General features: G+C 35.5%; 2 non-coding genes and 1 pseudogene across 2 annotated transcripts in view; all 3 read right to left on the bottom strand.

Annotated features, from left to right (window-relative positions):
* The window catches only part of LOC128871192 (large subunit ribosomal RNA), a 5,567-nt pseudogene extending 2,104 nt beyond the window's left edge, over window positions 1–3,463 (bottom strand).
* A 437-nt stretch (window positions 3,464–3,900) lies between these two features.
* Window positions 3,901–4,081, bottom strand: LOC128871177 (5.8S ribosomal RNA). The gene has a single exon (XR_008455785.1). It is a non-coding gene; the product is annotated as a 5.8S ribosomal RNA (ribosomal RNA).
* A 575-nt stretch (window positions 4,082–4,656) lies between these two features.
* Window positions 4,657–5,000, bottom strand: part of LOC128871183 (small subunit ribosomal RNA) — a 1,991-nt gene continuing 1,647 nt past the window's right edge. The window contains exon 1 of the ribosomal RNA XR_008455791.1: window positions 4,657–5,000. This exon is cut by the window's right edge and continues 1,647 nt beyond it. This is a non-coding gene — a ribosomal RNA (small subunit ribosomal RNA).

The following is a 5,000-nucleotide window of genomic DNA, read 5'->3' as shown; positions in this document are numbered from 1 at the left end:
CCCATAGAACAGGTCAGAGCGAACTCTGAGGGCTCCTGTTCCCCGTGGTACCGAGTTAAGGTCTCCGGTAAGACATCGAACCCGAAGACTCTGCCAGTTGAGCATCCATACTACTCAGGCACTGGCAAACCTAGATTTTAGTCGCCTTTTACGACAGGCATACCTTACCTCGGGCATATTCTAACCCCTGCACCGCTGGGGGGCAAAGTAGATAGGGACATCGTCTGGTGTTTTTAACGTGAGTATCTGCTGGCGACAGCCTGAACCCACGGTGCTCAAAAGCACAACGTATCAATACAATGCGTTGATCAGCGCCCCAAAAATGCCGAAGCATTTAAGGATACCGATTGGCAGTGTGGCATGGACACACTGACCACCTTGGTAGGGCTCGAGGCCTACCCATACCTCTGCCGTTCTTTGGGTCCCGACACCCGGTTAATTGCAACACTACATCGAGCTAAAGCTCTACCCGCGCTTTAGGTCTCAACCACAGCCACCACGAAAACCTCCCCGAAGGGCCGTTCCCATAGAACAGGTCAGAGCGAACTCTGAGGGCTCCTGTTCCCCGTGGTACCGAGTTAAGGTCTCCGGTAAGACATCGAACCCGAAGACTCTGCCAGTTGAGCATCCATACTACTCAGGCACTGGCAAACCTAGATTTTAGTCGCCTTTTACGACAGGCATACCTTACCTCGGGCATATTCTAACCCCTGCACCGCTGGGGGAAGTAGATAGGGACAGTAGGAATCTCGTTAATCCATTCATGCGCGTCACTAATTAGATGACGAGGCATTTGGCTACCTTAAGAGAGTCATAGTTACTCCCGCCGTTTACCCGCGCTTACTTGAATTTCTTCACTTTGACATTCAGAGCACTGGGCAGAAATCACATTGTGTCAACACCCGTTAGGGCCATCACAATGCTTTGTTTTAATTAGACAGTCGGATTCCCCAAGTCCGTGCCAGTTCTGAATTGATTGTTAATTGATAATCGTTATAATTTAAAAAGAATATATATCGAATGATATAATTCCTTAAAAATTTTAGCAAGAAAGTTCCACAATTGGCTACGTAACTACTATCCGGGGAACAAGAATCGTAATTCTCTATTTACCCAGAACGAGTACATAAACCATGGTATTGCTTCCCAATCAAGCCCGACTATCTCAATCTTCAGAGCCAATCCTTATCCCGAAGTTACGGATCTAATTTGCCGACTTCCCTTACCTACATTATTCTATCGACTAGAGACTCTTCACCTTGGAGACCAGCTGCGGATATTGGTACGGCCTGTTGAGAAGTTTGCGTGACCCCACCATAAATTTTCAAGGTCCGAGGAGAAAATATCGACACAACAGTAAATGTCATGCTCTTCTAGTCCATCTACCATATCTCTCTTCGAAAGACTTCCATGGTAGTACGACTATAAAACAGAAAAGAAAACTCTTCCGATATCTCTCGACGGCTTCTTTATGGTCGTTCCTGTTGCCAGGATGAGCACAAGGCCCATTTTTAATAACAAACGGATACTCAACAGGTTACGGAATTGGAACCGTATTCCCTTTCGTTCAAAATAATTCAAGTATTTAATTATTTTTTAATATATATATATAAATTTTATTAATATTTTTTTTTATTAAAAACTTGAAAATTTTCGGCTTTCGCCTTGAACTTAGGACCGACTAACTCGTGATCAACCACTGTTCACACGAAACCCTTCTCCACTTCAGTCCTCCAAGGTCTCATTCGATTATTTGCTACTACCACCAAGATCTGTACCAATAGCGGCTCCATGCAGGCTTACGCCAAACACTTCTAAGCACACTATTGTACCCTCCTACTCACTAAAGTTTCAAAATTTATAAATCAATCGAAATTGTTTTATAAATCATCTACTTTAGCGGTAATGTATAGGTATACAACTTAAGCGCCATCCATTTTAAGGGCTAGTTGCTTCGGCAGGTGAGTTGTTACACACTCCTTAGCGGATTACGACTTCCATGTCCACCGTCCTGCTGTTTTAAGCAACCAACGCCTTTCATGGTATCTGCATGAGTTGTTAATTTAGGCACCGTAACATTACGTTTGGTTCATCCCACAGCGCCAGTTCTGCTTACCAAAAGTGGCCCACTGGGCACATTATATCATAACCTCAACCTTCATATCAAGAAAGGTGAGGTTCTTACCCATTTAAAGTTTGAGAATAGGTTAAAATCGTTTCGACCCTAAGGCCTCTAATCATTCGCTTTACCAGATAAGATTATTTTATATAATTTTTAAATGCACCAGCTATCCTGAGGGAAACTTCGGAGGGAACCAGCTACTAGATGGTTCGATTGGTCTTTCGCCCCTATACTCAATTCTGACAATCGATTTGCACGTCAGAACTGTTTCGGTCTTCCATCAGGGTTTCCCCTGACTTCAACCTGATCAAGTATAGTTCACCATCTTTCGGGTCACAGCATATATGCTCAAGGTACGCTCCAGTTAGAGGTATAAATAATAATAAATTATCATTATACATAACTATATGGAACGCCCCGGGATTGAATTAATTGACTATTTAAGAAAATAGACTAAAAATTAATCCCATTATATTTTTAAGTTAAGTTAATTATGCCATTAAGTTTAATATAACTCAATGACTTGCACATATGTTAGACTCCTTGGTCCGTGTTTCAAGACGGGTCCCGAAGGTATCCTGAATCTTTCGCATTGTTAATCATATAAATGCATACAAATAAATATTAATATCATAGATATTAAATTTTTTGTAAAATTCAAAAAATGAATTTTAGCATTATATATAATAAAATCTATCAACACTTTATCAAATCATTAGTATTTATTCTATGTTAATATGCTTAAAAAGCAAATTAATTTAAATAAACTTAATATCACCAATGATCTTTTGATAAATACTTTATTATGTTAATAGATTACAATGTCCTTATATGAAAAAAATGCACATTATTTTTAATTATTTAATGATGAATTTTTCATAATGGATATTCAGGTTCATCGGGCTTAACCTCTAAGCAGTTTCACGTACTATTTAACTCTCTATTCAGAGTTCTTTTCAACTTTCCCTCACGGTACTTGTTTACTATCGGTCTCATGGTTATATTTAGTTTTAGATGGAGTTTACCACCCACTTAGTGCTGCACTATCAAGCAACACGACTCTTTGGAAATATCTTTCTAGTAATCATTAACGTTATACGGGCCTGGCACCCTCTATGGGTAAATGGCCTCATTTAAGAAGGACTTAAATCGTTAATTTCTCATACTAGATATTAAGATATTCCATACACTGCATCTCACATTTGACATATAGACAAAGTGACTTAGTGCTGAACTATTTTCTTTTCGCTCGCCGCTACTAAGAAAATCCTTGTTAGTTTCTTTTCCTCCCCTCATTAATATGCTTAAATTCAGGGGGTAATCCCATATGAGTTGAGGTTGTTTTAAAATATTTTTTATCTTCTCACAATTTAATAAATAATTATATCATCTTTTCATCTCTATTTTTCTTTTTTCCTTTTATATAAATATATATTATAAATAATAATTATGTAAAATGAGGCAATTCTAGAATAAAAAAAATTAATTTTTATGCTAGACATTCCTCCTTTAATTACATATATAAATTAATATTTTATATATTATAAATAATATGAAAATTTTTTAAAGAGAATACTTAGATTCAAAATTTTTTTTATTTCATTTTATTTGAGAGGATTTTTTTTTTTTAAGAATATATTAATAAATAAAAAATTCATTATATATCTTTATTTTTTTGCTATTAATATTATGAATTATTTAAAATCCAATAATATACACATTTGCTTAAATTCAATTATTTTTATAAAAGAATAAGCAACTTATTTAGCATAGTCTTACAACCCTCAACCATATGTAGTCCAAGCAGTACTTTAAAATTTAATTTAATGTACATAACAGCATGGACTGCGATATGCGTTCAAAATGTCGATGTTCATGTGTCCTGCAGTTCACACGATGACGCACAGTTTGCTGCGTTCTTCATCGACCCATGAGCCAAGTGATCCACCGCTTAGAGTATTTTTTTATTTATTTTTATTTATAACAAATGTCAATTTTTTTTTGCATATATTAATTGAAAGAGTAAAATTAAATAATAATAATAATAAAATATAAATTGATTTTCTTTCAATAATATATATCAAATATATTTAACTCTAAACATTTTTATTAAGTTGCGAATGTCTTAGTTCAACAATAATACAGTGGTGGTATTTATTATGTTTGATTATTTTGTATTTTTTTAATCATTTTATTTATATATAAATATAATAATAAATATATACCACTTTTGTTATTGTGAACAAATTAACTTATCATTCAATCAAATGAATAATAAGTACAACTTTCTATTTTCATGTTTAAAGGTTTTTAAAAGAAAAAATAAGAAAAAACATTACAAAATGTACCATCATATTATATTTAATATGATATAATTGATGGATAACAAATTGAATGAAAAAGAATAAAAAGAATATGGATTCAAAATAATTATAAATTTTTCTTTTTTTTCTTTTTTTTTTTTTTTTCTTTTGTTTGTTTTTGTTTTTATTTGTTTTGGCATTGTTTGTTTTTCTTACGGATATGGAACACAATAATGATCCTTCCGCAGGTTCACCTACGGAAACCTTGTTACGACTTTTACTTCCTCTAAATAATCAAGTTCGGTCAACTTTTGCGAAACAACCGTGACACACGAGGCGTCACAGTGATCACGTCCGGAGACCTCACTAAATAATTCAATCGGTAGTAGCGACGGGCGGTGTGTACAAAGGGCAGGGACTTAATCAATGCGAGTTAATAACTCGCACTTACTGGGAATTCCAAGTTCATGTGAACAGTTTCAGTTCACAATCCCAAGCATGAAAGTGGTTCAGCGGTTTACCCGGACCTCTCGGTCTAGGAAATACACGTTGATACTTTCATTGTAGCGCGCGTG

This window comes from Anastrepha ludens, unplaced genomic scaffold, assembly GCF_028408465.1.
Source record: "Anastrepha ludens isolate Willacy unplaced genomic scaffold, idAnaLude1.1 ptg000040l, whole genome shotgun sequence".
Lineage (NCBI taxonomy): Eukaryota > Metazoa > Arthropoda > Insecta > Diptera > Tephritidae > Anastrepha > Anastrepha ludens.
The sequence above is the reverse complement of the archived record's forward strand: the minus strand, read 5'-3'. Positions and strand labels throughout refer to the sequence as shown.